Consider the following 19,889-nt stretch of genomic DNA (forward strand, 5'->3'; position numbering starts at 1 on the left):
CGTTCCCTTAATGTGCAGCTGGTGTGTGACCACTAGAAGATCACGCATGTGTGTGCTCATTTTGCAGGAGCGTGCATGAAAGTTTCATCCTTGGGCAGTCTCAAATCCCAGGAATATTCCAGGTTGCAGGGATGGCTTGTTGTAGACAAGGGAAAGCCGCTTAGGTCTTGGCTGATGACACCTGTGCGGTGCCCAGTGTGCTAAACCAGCCCCTCAATGAAGACATCCAGTAGGAGTGGAATGTTTCCACTGATGAGGAGAAAGTCCAGGAGGGAGTGGAGAAAGGCCGAAGAGGAGCCAGAGGGTGAAGACCAGACGTTTGTGAGGGTTCACATGGGCTGGAGCACCAGGGATGCCCTCATTGTTTTTTTGGTTCGCACACTAGCACCATCATGTCGCGGACAGTTCTACAACACCCCCCTGCCCGCCAAACGCCCCCAAGGAACAACAGTGGAGGTCTGCTACAGAAACATCTGATCAGGGTGCTGACCCTCTGTAGTCCTTGTACATGTTTAGCATGTCAATGTAGGAGAGTGATGACGGCTCGCAGTGGGGAGAGCTTGGATACTCTTCAGCTTGTGCTTATGTCTGACTCCTGTCTGCTGTCTGTCCCCAGCTTCTTTGTGAGTGAGGCTCAGGGCCACATCCCATTGTCCTTTTGCTCTAGAGGGGGCTAAGGGGCTAGGGGGTCATTGAATAATTGGAGAGTCCTTTCAGGATTACTGTTAATCTCCATTTGAGTGGGCCTAATCTTTTCCCTTACATTGAAGAACTGTGGAAAAAGCTATGTCCAGTCGGGGTGAGGATTTATCCCAGTGGGAGACAGATCAAAGAGAGTGAGGTTTTAACGTTGTGAACAATTGGTTTTAATAAGGTGACAAGTGCAATTGTGAAAAATGATTTGACCCAAAACTAACTGTGCCAAACATCACCCATGTCCACTCTGCACCTAAAAGCCCTTCGTTTTGCACTCCATTTAGGTGCATTCCCAGGATCCACCAGAAGTGGAGGTGGCCTGTTGCCTTCCACGCCCTGCAGTCTGTGATGCCCTTGGCAGCCATCCTCTGGAGGGCCCCAACCAAGTTTCGGCTAGCACCGCTGTTTTTGCATCACCCAGTTCTGCCCACCGGTTCCCAGGATGTCCTCCAGTGCTTCCTTCTTGCCCCAGTGCTCGTGGGCCCCTGGGTTACTACATGGAACAAAGGGACAGCTGGAGTGAGCTCCAGAAGCCTCAACATCATCTAGCAGAAGCAGTGTGGTGCTCATCAGAAAGTGACCCAGAAGCTATTTAGCTATTTGTCTATTCATCTAATGCATTCTATCTAAACTGTTACTTCCTAATAAATTACCTTAAAACTACCTTAAAATTACTGCCAATACTCGATTTTCTTCGGTATCCATAGCTCTTGAATCCGAAATCTTCCAAGTTGTAGTCACTTCTCTTGGACTATGTTCTAATGAAATTGGTTGGATCCCGGTTTGAAAACACATTTCTTTTGTTTATTTAAATACATTGCAGACAGCTGCCACTTCAACACCCCTCAAAGTGTATTGGACAGAATTTAGTGCAGAAGGAGGCCATTCGGCCCATGGAGTCTGCACCGGCCCTTGGAAAGAGCACCCCACCCAAGCCCATACCTCCACCCTATCCCTGTAACCCCACCCTGCCTTGCTGGACACTCAGGGGAATCGGAGGACCCAGAGGAAATCCACACAGGCACGGAGAGAACGTGCAGACTCTGTACAGTGACCCAAGCCGGGAATCGAACCTGGGACCCTGGAACTGTGAAGCAACTGTGCTAACCACTGTGCCACCATGCCGCCCACTTTATCAAGTCTTCAAATCCTGCCTTACAGTATTGAAATTTGGGCTGTGGCATTCTACTCTCCCTACTCCCTCTGCTCTAAACTACTTAGCACAAATATTAGTTTCAAACCTATGCTGCCATCATCACTGAGACTCCTTAATCACAAGTTTGGTGAACTATCCATGTTCTGCTAAACTTTAGAGCACTATTTGCTTCCTCTAGTGCTTTTACAACAGCTTCAACTCTGAAATTAATGTGCAGATCAAATAAAAACTGTGAATTTATATGCTACCCATTAATTATTACTTAATAAGTAATCAACAAATAAATTAAACATTAGTGCTAATCAATGCTTTGATGTTTATTGCTCCCAGGAACGGTTTCAGAAACTGAAGCTCTGTGGTAACACTTAGAGTTAATGAGTTTAAATTACTAATTCAGGTTTAATCTATTTACCACACATTTGAAATTGGAAATGAATGCATCCTTATAGGCATATGGATACAGCAGCATTTGTGAATATGCATGGAATGAAATGTATGCTTTAATTTGTTTCTTGTATTTAGGTAGGAAAGTTGCAACAGCCTTTACTTCTGGCTCAGATTATGGCACAGGTCCGCAGTATGTATCAGCAAGGAAGCACCTTCACCTAGGGTTAGGGAAAACTTCATAAATAAAAATTACAGAAATGAACAGAAACCTGGGAATGATTAAAAGGCATCAACCTTATTGAAGAATTGTGATACCATTTGCACTTGCAGATGAGACAAATGCCTCGCAATCACTCCCATTTCTTTGAGATATAAAAACACATAAATTCTGGAAATCTAAATCAAAAATGATAGAGAAAGTTAACTTAATGTTTCAAGTATAACTCTTCATCTGAATTCCCACATTTTGATGTTTAAATGTATATACGTTTAATTTTGTGTGTGTGAGGGGGGGGGGGGGGGGGGGGGGCGTTTTAGGCCCCTGTTAGTTTTGTTGGTGGTGAGTTTCATTAAAAAATGGCCAGAATGCTCCATGTTGTTGTTGCTCTTTTATGATGTCCGTACTGAAAGAATAATGATTGCGAGGCAGTCATTGCAAATTCATCGTGGGAGATCTTACACAGATTTGTAGAACTTCTTTCAAAATTATAAACAAATACTGCAAATAGAATAAAACACATTTTGCATGTGTAAACAAAACTTGTTTTCAATTTAGTTTGGAAATGTGTTTTCTGGATTTGGTCATTGCATTAGTTTTACCCTCTTTTACTTTCCATCTTGCATTCCGCTTTCAATCCTCCTAATTCCAAACAATTAGGACTGCAAAAGCAGAAACCTTAGCAGAATTGGCAAGCAGGCAGGTGATGCGATTTCATGCCGACAGACATGAAGAAATCATTTTGGAAGATGAAAACAAGCCATGGTAGTATGCATTTAATGGAAACATGTTGAAGGATGACAATGAACAGAAAGGACTCGGATTCAAATAGCTGTAAATCTAATTGCAAGAAGTTAGTGCCATAAATAAAAACTGGTAACATTTTAATAACGGGGTTTATAATAAAACAATGAAGAGTGATAAATTTTAATTCAGCCATTAGTTAGGTCATATAGGAATAGGAGTTGGCCATTTAGCTCCTCAAACTTCTTTGTCCATTCAGTGAGCTGAAGGGCTGATTTGTGACCCGACTCCTTTTCCCATATCTCTTAATCTCTTTAAATAACCAAAATTCATCCATGTCAAAACGCACATCTGATCTTACAATCTTCTGCCACCCTGCATATGTGAAGCAGAAGTTCTGGCTCATTTTTAGATCATATGCCCCCTTGTCCTAGACTCCCCAATATCTACCCTATCTTTTGCCCTGAATATCCTGAAAACTTCAAACAAATCAGCCCTTAAACTTCTAAATTCAGGGAATCAAATAATAAGTGTAATTTCTCTTTCTAACTTAACCTTTGGAGACCAGGTATGATTCTGATTGTAGTGATATCAAGGTTGTGTTGTAATTCACCGACATACGACTAGGACTCTCATTAGTATATCAGTGAATGTTACAGTCAGGTGACCTCAGACTGACTAGGGAGCTGGGAGAGAGGTTGCTTGTGCATGTTCATACTGCTATTCATCAGTTATTTTGTATATAGTTGAACCACAGTTAATGTTAATAAATTGTTTATAGCTTCTTGTAATATAAGTCAGGCCATCTGACCAGAACATAGAATCATCGAATTTACAGTGCAGAAAGAGGCCATTCAGCCCATCGAGTCTGCACCGGTCCTAAGCCCAACATCCGCCCGATCCTCGTAACCCAGTAACCCCACCTAACCTTTGGGCAATTAAGCATGGCCAATCCACCAAACCTGCACGTCTTTGGACTGTGGGAGGAAACTGGAGCACCTAGAGGAAACCCACGCGGACACCGGGAGAATGTGCAGACTCCGCAGAGACAGTGACCCAAGCCGGGAATTGAATCTGGGATCCTGGGGCTGTGAAGCAACAATGCCAACCACTGTGCTACCTTGCCTCCCTGATAAACCATTTCTCTTCTCTTCCCAAGATCAATGTGTTCTTATTAAGGTATGGTGCCCAGCACTGCTCACAGTGTTGCAGAGAATACGACCATCGGCCAGCACAAGCTAGAGGCAGAAAGGCGGCCCTTGGCCAGCAGAAGCTGGAGACAGAGAAGACGGACCTCGGCCAGCAGAGGCTGGAGACGGAGAAGGCGGCCCTTCCGCAGAGGCTGCGATAGAGAAAACGGCCAGCACAGGTTGGAGACGAGAAGACGACCTCTGGCCAGCAGAGCTGGAGACAGAGAAGGCGGCCCTCGGACAGCAGAGGCTGGAGACTGAGAAGACGGCCCTCGGCCAGCAGAGGCTGGAGACGGAGAAGGCGGCCCTTCCGCAGAGGCTGGAGACAGAGAAGGCGGCGTCGGCCATAAAGGCTGGAGACAGAGAAGGCAGCCCTCGGCCAGCAGAGCTGGAGTGTCAGAGAAGGCGGCCCTCGGCCAGCAGAGCTGAAGACAGAGAAGGCGGCCCTCGGCCAGCAGAGCTGGAGACAGAGAAGGCGGCCCTCGGCCAGCAGAGCTGAAGACAGAGAAGGCGGCCCTCAGCCAGCAGAGCTGAAGACAGAGAAGGCGGCCCTCGGCCAGCAGATTGAAGACAGAGAAGGCGGCCCTCGGCCAGCAGAGCTGGAGACAGAGAAGGTGCCCCTCGGCCAGCAGAGCTGGAGACAGAGAAGGCGGCCCTCGGCCAGCAGAGCTGGAGACGGAGAAGGCGGCCCTCGGCCAGCAGAGCTGGAGACAGAGAAGGCAGCCTTGGCCAGCAGAGCAGGAGACAGAGAAAGCGGCTCTCGGCCAGCAGAGGTTGGAGACAGAGAAGGCGGCCCTCGGCCAGCAGAGCTGGAGACAGAGAAGGCGGCCCTCGGCCAGCAGAGGTTGGAGACAGAGAAGGCGGCCCTCGGCCAGCAGAGCTGGAGACAGAGAAGGCGGCCCTCGGCCAGCAGAGGTTGGAGACAGAGAAGGCGGCCCTCGGCCAGCAGAGGTTGGAGACAGAGAAGGCGGCCCTCGGCCAGCAGAGCTGGAGACAGAGAAGGCGGCCCTCGGCCACCAGAGGCTGGAGACGAGAAGGCGGCCCTCGGCCAGCAGAGCTGGAGACAGAGAAGGCGGCCTTGGCCAGCAAAGCTGGAGACAGAGAAGGCGGCCCTCGGCCAGCAGAGGCTGGAGTCAGAGAAGGCGGCCCTCAGCCAGCAGAGCTGGAGACAGAGAAGGCGGCCTTGGCCAGCAGAGCTGGAGACAGAGAAGGCGGCCCTCGGCCAGCAGAGCTGAAGACAGAGAAGGCGGCCCTCAGCCAGCAGAGCTGAAGACAGAGAAGGCGGCCCTCGGCCAGCAGAGCTGAAGACAGAGAAGGCGGCCCTCGGCCAGCAGAGCTGGAGACGGAGAAGGCGGCCCTCGGCCAGCAGAGCTGGAGACAGAGAAGGCGGCCCTCGGCCAGCAGAGCTGAAGACAGAGAAGGCGGCCCTCGGCCAGCAGAGCTGGAGACAGAGAAGGCGGCCCTCGGCCAGCAGAGCTGGAGTCAGAGAAGGCGGCCCTCGGCCAGCAGAGCTGGAGACAGAGAAGGCGGCCCTCGGCCAGCAGAGCTGGAGACAGAGAAGGCGGCCCTCGGCCAGCAGAGCTGGAGACGGAGAAGGCGGCCCTCAGCCAGCAGAGCTGGAGACAGAGAAAGCGGCTCTCGGCCAGCAGAGGTTGGAGACAGAGAAGGCGGCCCTCGGCCAGCAGAGCTGGAGACAGAGAAGGCGGCCTTGGCCAGCAAAGCTGGATACAGAGAAGGCGGCCTTGGCCAGCAAAGCTGGAGACAGAGAAGGCGGCCCTCAGCCAGCAGAGCTGGAGACAGAGAAGTCGGCCTTGGCCAGCAAAGCTGGAGACAGAGAAGGCGGCCCTCGGCCAGCAGAGCTGGAGACAGAGAAGGCGGCCTTGGCCAGCAGAGGCTGGAGACAGAGAAGGCGGCCCTCGGCCAGCAGAGGCTGGAGACAGAGAAGGCGGCCCTCAGCCAGCAGAGCTGGAGACAGAGAAGGTGGCCCTCAGCCAGCAGAGCTGAAGACAGAGAAGGCGGCCCTCGGCCAGCAGAGCTGGAGACAGAGAAGGCAGCCCTCGGCCAGCAGAGCTGGAGACAGAGAAGGCGGCCCTCGGCCAGCAGAGCTGGAGACAGAGAAGGCGGCCCTCGGCCAGCAGAGCTGGAGACAGAGAAGGTGGCCCTTTCGCAGAAGCTGGCAAAGTTTTCTGGGATCAATCAAGGCATTCAGGAAAGGTTAGAGGTGCTATCGAGGCTCAACTAAAGGCTCCAGGACCAATTGATCAGCACCTGCACACACAGTAATGTGTTCAGATAACTACAACCCTAATGCAACAGCTATCCCAGTGCCGAGGAATTGTATTAGCTTATCTGTTTCTCTCGCTTTCTGTTGCAGACTGAGGACCACAGCAATTGCACGTGAGGACACTGCAGCCATTACCATGCCTCTTGGAGAACCAATCTTACACAGGCCTTCACAGATTGAAGCCGCACCCTCATTTATTTACCTGGCTGGGCAAAGCATATATGCAGTGGTGTTTTGCACTCCAGTAGATGGGAAGATATGATTTTTTGAATGTTCCAGATAATCGCCGGTTCTCACACAAAGCATCGTTAAAAGTGATGGATAGCACAGGGGGTGATTTATGTCATCTGCATTCATGCAGTCTATATATGCAGTGTAATTTAGTCTATTCCAGATCTTACATGCAGACCACTGACATGTTACTTTTTTACCCCCTTCATGTTGCAGGACAGGCTAGAGTTCAGTGAACAGCAGTGGAGAAGTGTGACAGGCCAGAGGACTAACTTTAATGGTTTCCATGAGTCAAGCTTATGTTTTCCTCTTTCCTACTGCAGCATGTGTGTTGTTCCTCGTGTCTTAATAAAACTCGTAGTCTCAAATGTGGAGAAGATGCTTTATTGTGAATTCGTTCTCTCTTCAGAGCTTAACATACGGCTACCTCAAGTGCTGCCTGCCTGCTTGTGTGTCTGTGTCCTGCTACAAGTTCTGCCTTCCGTGAAGTGTGTCCTCACTTCCCGTCCCGGTGCATTTATATGGCTCTCCCGTGCTCCCTCTAGTGTTTGCTCAGTTGTATTGCATCTAGTTAACTTGTGATCACCACAGCATGTTTCACTCATCATGTGAGGAAGGGGTTGAGCGAGGATGAGAGGTCTCAAAGGAGCAAAGCAAGCTGCTCGGTTAAACAGATCTGTGTGCAAATTTGGCCTGTAATCAATCAGCATTATGATAATATGCATGAGTTATTTGTGTTTTCTCACTTTTTTCCCCCAGGAATAAAGTTGTTAACCCTTCACTGAAGCTTTCATTCAGAGTTTCATTTGCCTGTGATCAATGAGGAATTTCAATTCTGTATGCTTGGCATTTATCACAATAACATTTGCAGTTTGCAACTGTCTCCAGTTTATTCTGGGTGTTTTGTCTGACAATCTGCAGAATCACACTTATTAATCATGAGCATTTTCATCCAAAAAGAAACACATTGGAAGGAGTGTGATTGACACCAGTTGATACTTGAGGCTGCACCGGCAATAAATGTGAGAAATAAATGCAAATAAGCAATACATGCAAGTGCAATGGAAAGAACAGTGGATACATTGAAAAATAACCAGGTCAGATCAGTACTAACTATATCACCAGTATTACTGGCATTTTCTACTGGTTTGCCAGTATTACTGTTTTACTATTACCGTATTACTATTGCCATCCAACATACTGGTAGCATCACCAGTATTAACTGGTAACTACTGGAACACCACTTCTGAACTTTTCTTAATTCTCCATTCAGAGCTGGTTCCAGTTGGGACCAGTATGACTGTAACTTTTTTCTGGGATGTATCCAAGGATGCTGAAGGAAGTATGGGTGGAAGTTGGAGGCACTGGCCATAATCTTCCAACTCTTGTTTGGTAGAGAGGTGGTGCCCAAGAACTGGACAACTGCAAATATTGTAAAGATAAGCCCATCAACTAAAGGTGGGAAATGTAATTTGGGGCAAAATTAACCATCAATTGAACAAATGTGGATTAATTAAGGAACTGTCACAGTGATTCGTCAAGGGGAAATTATTTAAAGAACTTGCTTGAGTTTTCTGATGAGATAATTGAGATGGTAGATGGGAGTCAAAAACAGTTGACGTGGTGTACATGTAATACCAAAAGGCATCTGATAAAGTGCCACATAACAGGTTTGTCAGAAAAGTTTACGACAATGAAATAAAAGGGACAGTGGCAGCAAGAATACAAAGTCGGCTGAGTGATAGGGGCTCACCAAAATTAACATAAGCAAAGTAACAGTAATGAAAAATTGATAATTAGAGTGACACAATCTGTGACACACCACCAATCTGTGTGTGTGGAGTTTGCATATTCTCCCCATGTCTGCGTGGATTTCCTCCGGGTGCTCCAGTTTCCTCCCACAATTCCAGAAAGACGTGCTTGTTAGGTGAATTGGACAGTCTGAGTTCTTCCTCAGTGTACCCGAACAGGCGCCGTGGTGTGGCAACTAGGGGATTTTTACAATAACTTCATTGCAGTGTTACTGTAAACCTACTTGTGACAGTGATAAAGATTATTATTATAGGAGAAAGCAGAGTGGGTGGAAATGGTAAGACTGGTGGGTGAGATTTTGAGGGTGGAAGGAGGTACTCGGAGGTGCTGGAAGCAGGGCTGTTGAAGGAGAGGCAGAGGCTCTAGATGAAGTTTGGGCTTATGCCTATGGAGACCGCGGTGAGGCAGTTGCGGAGGGCCAGAGGGGCAGTGTATGAATGTAGGGAGGTGAGCAGGATGGTCCATCAGTTGAGCAAGCAAGAAGCAGCGAGGAAGATCGGCAGAGTGAGGGATGATAAGCGTAAGGTGGTGATGGACCCAGAGGGGGTGAATGGCTTGTTTGAGGCGTTTTATAGAGGGTTATATGAGCCTGAGCCCCTGGCCGGGGACGGAGGGGATGTGGCAGTTTTTGGACAGGCTGGAGTTTCCCAAAGTAGAGGAAGGGCTGCTTCAGGAACTGGGGGCCCCAATTGGGTTGAGGGAGGTGATTGATTGTATGTGAACAGTGCAGGCAGGGAAGGCCCCAAGGCCGGATGGGTTCCCATTGAAGTTTTATTGAAAGTTTGGGGCGGCACTAGGGCCACTGCTGGTGAGGGGGTATAATGAAGCAAAGGAGAGGGTGAACTGCCCCCTACATTGTTGCAGGCTTGCATTTCCCGAGTATTAAAGAAGGGTAAGTATCCAGAGCACTGTGGGCTGGTCCACCCGATATCATTATTGAATGTAAATGCCAAGCTGTTGCCGAAGGTGTTGGCCTCGCGAACCGAGGACTGGGTCCCGGGGATGATAGGCGAAGATCAAATGGGTTTTGAAGGGGAGGCAGCAGACAGCGAATGTGAGGAAACTGTTTTAACGTAATCATGATGCCTTCGGAGGGGCAGGAGGTGGAGGTGGTGGTGGCGATGGACACGGTAAAGGCATTCGATCGGGTGGAGTGGGAGCATCTGCTGGAAGTATTGGGGCGGTTCGGTTCAGGCAGGGATTTGAAGATTGGGTTTGGTTGCTGTATAATACGCCAGTTGTGAGGGTGGGGATGAACCGAGTGAGTTTGGGTTACTTCGGGCTGCATCGTGGGACAAGGCAGAGGTGCCCACTCTCCCTGTTGCTCTTCGCCTTGGTGATAGAGCTGCTGGCAATGGTGCTCAGAACGTCAAGGGACTGGAGAGGGATTGAGCAGGGGGACGTCGAACACAGGTTCTCATTGTATGAGGACGACCTGTTGTTGTGTATTTTAGACCCACCATTGGGCAGTATCGGAGGCATCATGGGGATCATAGAGGAATTTGGCCAGATCTCGGGATACAAGTCGAATAATGGGAAGAGGGAGGTGTTCCCAATTGAGATTAGAGGGCAGGAAGGAGGTTAGGGGAGTTGCCACTTAGGGTGGTGGGGGAAAGTTTTAAATACTTGGGTATCCAAGTGACGCGGGGGCTTGCCACAGCTGCACAAGGAGAACCTGGCTCGGCTGGTGGAGCAGAGGAAAGTGGATTTGAAGAAGTGTGATGTGCTGCCGCTACCACTGTCAGGGCGGGTGCAGACAGTAAAAATAACTATGCGGCCAAGGTTCCAGTTTGTGTTCCAGAACCTCCCAAACTTCGTCCCCAAGACATTTTTTAAGAAGGTCAATGCGCTGATATCTGCATTTATGTGTAATATTTTTTTTAAAAATTAGTTCAGATTAATTAAGTCAAAATTAGATGTATCTTCTTTTTAGGCAGTTCCTCGCGATTGTGGGCTACTTGCTTCCATTTCAGTTCAATGGTTTTGGAGATGTCTGGTTACAGATCATGCCAAATTCACAGCAGCTGTTGATTTGAGGGTAGGATAAATTAATTACTTGGAGGTTTGTGTGCTCTCTCCAACTCCTCGACTTTGCCTTTGTGTGATTGCAAAGTCTCTTGATCTGTCAGGTGCCTTCCCGAATGAACCGTCTTCATTTTGGCCAGCCTCAGGTCAGGGGCTGCTCGGGTTGGTGGGGATATTTGACCCATTCAGTGATGCCTTGAGGATATTCCCAGTGTTTCCGCTGTCTTTCTGGTAGCAGGGCCTAGGAGGGGGAGGTGCAAATGGTATAAAACATCTTCGGGGGTCCAGAGCTGGGTGTTGTAAATGGAGTTCATCCAGCTTGAGCAGCCAGACGCAGAGCTGCAGTCCTGAGAGCCTGCCTTTAAAAAAAAATTAGAACCGTTTGCCTGGTAGTTATGATATTTAAAGGTTCATGTTTTAGGTCAATTTCACTGAGTTGCTGCTCTGCAGTCAGTGTGATCTCGGTGTGGTAATATGACTAGAGGTACTACGGTACCTGGGAGTGTGAGCTACTATTGGTGGAGAAGGCTCGCTGCTCATTGGCCCAAGTGTTGCTTTCTCATTGGCCAAGACGAAGGTAGCTCCGTCCAGTTAGGCGGGGTATAAGAACCTGTGTTTCCCAGCAGTCATCGTTCTTTCTGTACTCAAGCTGCTGGGGAAACATCTTGTAGATGAAAGCCTTCAATTCGGACTACTCCTTCGTTTCTGTGGTTATTGATCGCGTATCAATTTAATCTACAAGTTTTAAAGGATGGAGATCCGCATCAAGCCGGAGTGTCAACGACTCAGCCCCCATGCAGCTAATGCAGCAGCCACATTCAAGCACTGGCTGTCTTATTTTAATAGCTACCTCAGCACGGCGGAAAACGTACCGACGAGGGAGCAGAAGCTACACATCCTCCACTTGTGCGTCGGCACCGCCATCTACACGCTCATCGAGGACATGACTGACTACGACGCAGCCATGGAACTGCTCAAAGGACACTTCATCCGGCCGGTAAATCAAGTTTACGCTCGGCACTAATTGGCTACGAGGCAGCAGATCCCTGGTGAGTCGTTGGACGATTTTTACCGTGCTCTCCTCGTACTGGGGAGGAACTGCGGCTGCCCACAAGTGTTGGCTAGTGAGCACACTGAACTCCTCATCCGAGACGCCTTTGTTGCAGGCATGCAGTCCCCACAGATCCGCCAGAGACTATTAGAAAGGGAAACCTTGAGCCTCATGGAGGCACGGGCCCTCGCTACCTCCCTAGATGTCGCAAACAGAAACGCCCGCTCATACGCCCCCGACTGCGCGGCGGCCCTCTGGGCAGCATGAAATTCAGCCTCCCTCTCCCCCACAGACTCAGACTCACCCCAGGCCTGCGCCGCAGGATGCCCCGAAAAACCCGCGGGGCCCCGCTGTTATTTTTGCGGCCAGGCGAAACACCCCCGACAACGGTGCTCAGCCCGATCGGCAAATTGCAAGGGCTGCGGGAAGAAAGGCCACTTTTTGTCCGTCTGCCAGGCCAAGGCGGTCGCTCCGGTCCCGGGCAGCGACCGCTGGACTCCCCACCCCCCTCTCTCTCTCCAAGGGCCCCGTGCGGCCCGCAAACTTCTCTGCCCCCATCGCCACGTGCAGCCTCCGGACACCGCCATCTTGTGCTTCCGACACCACGTGCGGGGGACGGGCGCCGCCATTTTGTCCAGACCCCGCCATTTTGTCCACCTCCCGCCATGTGCGACCGATGGGCGCTGCCATCTTGGATCGGCTCCAAGGACCCCACGGGTGACTACGCACCGCCCGATGACGACTCTGACTATCTGACACGACTCGCTTCAGTCACTCTGGACCAGTCTCGACCCCGCACCCTCTCTACAGCAACAGCGAAGGTCCAGCTCAACGGGCACGAAACGACCTGCCTACTGGACTCCGGGAGCACGGAGAGTTTCGTACACCCTACCATGGTAAGACGCTGCGCTCTGCCTATCCCGTCAAGCAAAAAATCACCCTGGCCTCTGGCTCCCATTCAGTGGAGATCACGGGGTATTGTATAGCGGACCTCCCGGTCCAGAGGAGGGAGTTTAAAAATTACAGACTCTACGTCCTCCCCCACCTCTGCACGGCTGCACTCCTGGGGCTAGGCTTCCAGTGTAACCTCCAGCGCCTAACATTTAAATTCGGCGGCCCTATACCTCCCCTCACTGTCTGCAGCCTTGCGACCCTCAAGGTTGATCCCCCGTCCTTGTTTGCAAACCTCACCCCGGATTGCAAATCTGTCACCACCAGGAGCAGACGATACAGTGCCAAGGACCGGGTCTTCATCATGTCCGAGGTTCAATGGCTTATGAAGGAAGGGGTCATCGAGGTTAGTAACAGCCCCTGGCGAGCACAAGTTCTTGTGGTAAAGACGGGGGAGAAGAATAGGATGGTCATAGACTACAGTCAGACCATCAACATGCTTACGCAGCTGGGCGCGTACCCTCTCCCCTGTATATCCGACCTGGTCAACAGGATCGCACAGTACAAGGTCTTCTCCACGGTGGACCTCAAGTCCGTCTACCACCAGCTCACCATCCGCGCGAGTGACAGCAAGTACACTGCGTTCGAGGCGGACGGGCGGCTCTACCACTTTTTAAGGGTTCCCTTCGGTGTCACAAATGGGGTCTCGATCTTCCAACGAGAGATGGACTGAATGGTCAACCAATACGGTTTATGGGCAACCTTCCCGTATCTCGATAATGTCACCATCTGCGGCCACGATCAGCAGGACCACGACGCCAATCTCCGCAAATTCCTTCAAACCGCAAAACTCCTGTATTTGACTTATAACAAAGACAAATGCGTGTTCAGCACCGACCGCCTAGCCATCCTCGGCTACGTAGTGCGAAATGGAGTGATAGGCCCCGACCCGGAACGCATGCGCCCCCTGATGGAGCTCCCCCTCCCCCACTGCTCCAAGGCCCTGAAGCGCTGCCTCGGTTTCTTCTCGTATTACGCTCAGTGGGTCCCCAACTACGCTGACAAAGCCCGTCCCCTCATCCAAACAGCCACTCCCCCCTCTCGACAGAGGCCCGCCAGGCCTTCAGCTGCATCAAAGCGGATATTGCAAAGGCCACGATGCGCGCTATCGATGAGTGCCTCCCCTTCCAGGTCGAGAGCGACGCGTCCGACGTAGCTTTGGCAGCCACCCTCAACCAAACGGGCAGACCCGTGGCCTTCTTCTCCCGTACCCTCCATGCTTCCAAAATCCACCACTCCTCGGTCGAGAAGGAGGCACAGGCCATAGTAGAAGCAGTGCGACATTGGAGGCATTATCTGGCCGGCAGGAGGTTCACCCTCCTCACAGACCAACGGTCGGTGGCTTTCATGTTTGACAATGCACAGAGGGGCAAGATGAAAAAAGACAAGATCTTGCGGTGGAGGATCGAGTTATCCACCTACAAGTACGACATCTTGTATCGCCCTGGGAAGCTAAACGAGCCTCCTGATGCCCTGTCCCGCGGTGCCAACGCACAAGTGGACCACCTCCGAGCCCTCCACGTTGACCTCTGCCACCCGGGGGTCACCCGCTTCTTTCATTTTGTAAAGGACAGTCACGAGGAACTGCCACATCTGCGCGGAGTGCAAGCCGCACTTCTACCGCCCCGAAAAAGCGCATCTGATAAAGGCTTCCCGCCCCTTTGAACGCCTCAGCGTGGACTTCAAAGATCCCCTCCCCTCTACCAACCGCAACACGCACTTCCTCAACGTGACTGACGAGTACTCCCGCTTCCCGTTCATCATCCTCTGCCCCGACACGACCACAACCACCATCATTAAAGCCCTACACACCATTTTCTCCCTGTTCGGATTCCCCGCTTACGTTCACAGCGATAGGGGGTCCTCCTTTATGAGTGATGAATTGCGTCAATTCCTGCTCAGCAAGGGCATTGCCTCAAGCAGGACGACCAGTTATAACCCCCGGGGTAACGGACAGGTCGAGAGGGAGAACGGCACTGTCTTGAAGACCGTCCTACTGGCCCTATGGTCCAGAAATCTCCCAGTATCCCGCTGGCAGGAGGTCCTCTCAGACGCCCTCCATCCGGTCGCTATTTTGCACGTCTACAAGTCAAACGCCTCATGAACGCCTTCTTGTCTTCCCCAGGAAGTCTTCCTCAGGGTCCCCACTCCCGACCTGGCTGGGTGCTCCCGGGCCCATCCTGCTCCTGAAACATGTGTGGGCGCACAAATCGGATCCGTTGGTCGAGAGGGTCCAGCTGCTCCACGCTAACCCGCAATATGCGTATGTGGAGTACCCCGACGGCAGACAAGACACGGTCTCTCTACGGGACCTGGCGCCCGCCGGATCCCTGCCATCGCCCCCGGCACCAGCCCCCCGCCAACCGTAACTGCTCCCCGCAGGAGCTCCCCTCCCTGGCCCGCCAACCCCCTCAGCCGCGCAGGACCAGACCCCCCCCCCCCCCCCCCCCCCCCCCCAACGGCCCGGTCCTCACCAGCCCCGTCTAGGGGTGCGGAAGCCTCCACGAGGACCAGATCATCGCTCCCGGAGTCATGGACGCCCGCATCTCCAACATCTCTGACGAAGCTCCGCCGGTCGCAGAGTACGTCCAAGGTCCCCGATAGTCTGATCGAGTCGATATGAACTCTTAATGGACCCTTTTTATTCTGACTCTGTAAATAATTTGCCGTGTGATAACACAACTCTGTATATAGTTACGGGCCAGTGGGCAGCCGCCGTTGGAGAGGTATAATCCCATATCACTAGTCATACTACCAGTAAATTGTCCCACCCGCACCGACCACTAGTCCTGGCTGGATGCCACCCCCACCTTCTCAATGAGCACCCCCCCCCCCCCCCCCCCCCACACCGGTTCCTTTTTCAACTAGGGGTGAATGTGGTAGTATGACTAGAGGTACTACGGTACCTGGGAGTGTGAGCTGCTATTGGTGGAGAAGGCTCGATGCTCATTGCCCCAAGTGTTGCTTTCTCATTAGTCCAGACGAAGGTAGCTCCGCCCAGTGAGGCAGGGTATTAGAACCCGTGTATCCCAGCAGTCATCTTTCTTTCTGTACTCAAGCTGCTGGGGAAACATCTTGTAGATTAAAGCCTTCAATTCGGACTACTCCTTCGTTTCTGTGGTTATTGATCGCGCATCACTCGGGCAGTTTCATAGCTCTGATTTTTTTAAAAGCCAATCAACCATGAAACTGCCCAAAGCTCAATGTGGTAAAACACGTTCTTGTGTTTATTGTATTATATTCACTGTGCTGTATTGTACATGCCTGGGCTTGTCCAGGCTGGCTCCGCCTGTGGCTCCTCACCTCGGGGCTTCTGTATAAAAGTGGCAAGTTCGGGTCCAGAGGCAGGAGGCTTGCTGTTTAGTGTATTAAAGCCTGAGTTACGTTTATCACTCGTCATCTATTATTGATGGTGTATCAGTCAAATTGACAGCAGAGCAATGATTGGAGGGACAGCAGACTTGGGAAAGACAAAGACAGATCCGGTTTCTCCCACCTGTGCATTGGCCTCCAAAATTCTTCTAATAACCTTCAGTGGATATAGATTTTTTTAAATCAATTACTCCCAGATTTATGAATTCAACTCATGGGAATAAATGAAAACCAGGTAGATAAAAGAAGGGATGTACATTCAGAGATAGTAAGGCTAGGGGAGAGGGTGTGGGGTGCGTGGAGAAAGGACGAGAGGGATGGTTGGAATAAAACATCTGTCAAAAATAACAATGGAAATGACCAGGTAGAGGTGGACAAAGATTAATATAGAAATATGTGCAGCAGCAAGAGGCAAAGCAGCAAAGGTATCGTGGGCTCTCAGGTTTTTCAGGTTAAAACGGATAGAATCGAAACTAGTCTCGGGTGTCAATGGAAACCTGGCAGTTTAAGGATTCAACAGAATCAGATAAATAATTGTGGGCGCAATTTAACTAAATTGCAACAGTCACAAGTCGAGCGCGTTTAGCTGGGTGTTTCCAGGCGCTCGCAGCGCTAAGAAACACCACGCTATCTAATGCGACTCTGTTGCAATCTGGAGCCTCAGCAGCAAATGTCTCGTCGAGGCTGCACTTTGTCCCGTTTCCTGCACCGGGGAGCTCTGCTTGCCAGAATTCCCCAATGCAAGAGGAGAATGGCGTCCTGATCTCTCGACACCCCAATGCCAACCCCACCAAACCCCCGATTCACCTGTAGGGGTGCCATTGGGCTGGCTCCCCACACCCTGCCCTTGGGCTTGCCCCCTGCACCCCACCTCACGTGGGCCTGGGTGGGCATAAATGCCAGTCTGGCACCTTGGCTATGCCAGCCTGGCACCATGCCCCTGCCAGCTGGCAGTGTCACTTGGGCACTTTGTAAGTGCCGGACTAGCACCCAGCTGGCACTGCCAGGGTGCCTGGCTGCCAGTGCCATGATGCCCATGTGGCACCAGCAGGGCCATGGTGCCACCCTGCCCAGAGGGCAACCACCTAGGGGCCTCCGATCCCAGGGAGACCCCCCTCCAAGTGCTATTCCATCTGGTCCCCGACTGTGGGAAGCAGCATCGAATGGCCCTCGCCTGATGTTTCTGAGGCAAAAGGATTAGATCTCAGGACCCCAGTAGATCAGGCGAGCTGCATTTTATTGCGAGACAAGCTAATATTCAGATTTGCCAGATACTGATCCTGCTACAATGGAGGGGATCACAACATCTTGTGATAGCCCATTAGATCTCGTGAGGTGTGGCAAGCCAGGTAGGTCGCTGAACAGGGATCTTCCAGCCAGGCCTTGCCTGCGATTGGGCGCAATGCAGTTGGTAGATCATGCCGTCTGTTTCTGAACTTAAAAATGCATTACAATAAAACCAGCAGCAGAGGAGGTCCGCAGAACAAAGTTTCTGTTGAAGTAATTATTTGTACACCTATTATAAATCATTAGGGTTTTTAACAGCATCAAATTCATGGTCCTAAAAGGTAACGGCCATCATGCAGCTTTTTCAACTTCACTGAATGATTTGTGATGACATCTCCTGGGAGGCCAGGGAGAAGAACCAAAAAAATGAAAGAATAGCAGGGAGGCTCCGCCTGTAATGAGGCTGGAGCAGGCCCAGGGGAGCTCAGGGGAGGCTGGAGCAGGCCCAGGGGAGCTCAGGGGAGGCTGGAGCAGGCCCAGGGGAGCTCAGGGGAGGCTGGAGCAGGCCCAATGGAGCTCAGGCTTATGCCAGGCCAAACCCGGGTATCATCCATGTGTGCTGCACCAACCACTCCCAAGGAACTAGGGGCGCGATTCTCCGCTGCCCACGACAGGTCGGAGAATAGCGGGAGGGCCTTCCCGACAATTTTCCCGCCATCCCGCTATTCTCCCCCCCCCCCCCACGGTCGCCCCACGACACGAATTGCTGCTCGCCGTTTTTTACGGCGAACAGCGATTCTCCCCAGGCCGATGGGCCGAGTTCCCAGGCCTTTACGGCCGTTTTCACGAACGCAATCACACCTGCTCTCACCATTCGTGAAAACGGCCGCAAAGTGCCGTCCCGGACAACTATGGCACCGATTGGCACGGCCGTGCCAAGGGTGGCATGGGCCTGCGATCGGTGGGCACCGATCGCGGGCAGTGGGTCCGATACCCGCGTACTATTTGTTCTTCCGCCGCCCCGCAGGATCAGTCCGTGGGGCGGCTGAGGTGCATGACGGCCCGCGCATGCGTGGGTTTGACGCGTCTGCGTGATGACGTCATCCGCGCATGCGCGGCTGACGTCATCGTGCGTGTCAGCCGCCGTGACACTTGGCACGCGGACTTAGCGACGGTCACTAAGCCCGCGATGCCGTTCTTCACGGGGCCGCGCTGCTAGCCCCGCCCGGGGGGGAGAATCGGGTCCTGGGAGGGGGCGCGGAGGCTGCCGTGAAACACGGCCAGTTTCACGGCAGCCTTTACGACTCGCCGCATTTGCGGAGAATCGCGCCCTAGAACCAGGTGACCCCTGGTTGACAGAGACCATCGTGTAGGGCCCGGAGTCGGTCCACTTGTGCGCTGGCACATGTACTTCGGGATAGGGCATCGGGAGGCTTGTTGAGCTTACCAGGGCGGTACAAAATCTCGTAATTGTAGGTGGAGAGCTCAATCCTCCACCTCAAGATTTTATTATTTTTGATCTTGCCCCGCTGTGTATTATTAATCATGAAGGCAACCGACCATTGGTCAGTGCGGAGAGTGAATCTCCTGCCGGCCAGGTAATGCCTCCAATGCCGCTCAGCTTCAACGATAGCTTGGGCCTCCTTTTCGACAGAGGAGTGCCGAATTTCGGAAGCATGGAGGGTGCGGGAAAAGAATGCCACGGGCCTGCCTGCCTGGTTGAGGGTGGCGGCCAGAGCGACGTCTGATGCAACGCTCTCGACTTGAAAGGGGAGCGTCTCATCGACCGCGTGCATCGTGGCCTTGGCGATGTCGGCCTTGATACGGTTGAAGGCCTGGTGGGCCTCAGTCTTTAGGGGGAAAACTGTGGAGCGGATGAGTGGGTGGGCCTTGTCCGCATAGTTAACGACCCACTAGATGTAGTATGAGAATAACCCCAGGCATCGATTGAGGGCCTTGGGGCAGTGGGGGAGGGGGAGTTCCATGAGGGGGCGCATGCGATCGGGGTCAGGCCCTAGAACTCCATTTTGCACAACATAGCCAAGGATGGCTAAGTGGTTGGTGCTGAACACGCAGTTCTCCTTGTTATATGCGAGGTTCAGGAGTTTGGCGGTGCGGAGAAATTTGAAAAGATTAGCGTCGTTGACCTGCTGGTCATGGCCGCAGATGGTGACGTTATCGAGGTACGGGAAGATAGCCCGCAATCCGTACCGGTCAACCATTCGGTCCATCTCCCGTTGGAAGACCGAGACCCCATTAGTGACGCCGAAGGGAACCCTCAGGAAGTGGTAAAGGCGGCCGTCTGCTTCGAACGCAGTGTATTGGCGGTCCGCCTTGCGGATGGGGAGCTGGTGGTAGGCTGATTTCAGGTCCACTGTAGAGAAGACCCGGTCCTGTGCAATCTGATTGACCATATCAGATATGCGTGGGAGGGGTAGGCGTCGAGCTGCATGTACTGATTGATGGTCTGACTGTAGTCAATGACCATCCTGTGTTTCTCCCCTGTCTTTACAACTACCACTTGGACTCTCCAGGGGCTGTTGCTG

At 51.9% G+C, this 19,889-nt stretch overlaps 1 pseudogene; it reads right to left on the bottom strand.

The window, feature by feature from the left end:
* Positions 1-2,240: 2,240 nt before the first annotated feature.
* The window catches only part of LOC119972135, a 106,956-nt pseudogene continuing 89,307 nt past the window's right edge, over positions 2,241-19,889 (bottom strand).

The sequence above is a fragment of the Scyliorhinus canicula genome, chromosome 10 (genome assembly GCF_902713615.1).
Source record: "Scyliorhinus canicula chromosome 10, sScyCan1.1, whole genome shotgun sequence".
In the NCBI taxonomy this organism is placed as follows: Eukaryota; Metazoa; Chordata; class Chondrichthyes; order Carcharhiniformes; family Scyliorhinidae; genus Scyliorhinus; species Scyliorhinus canicula.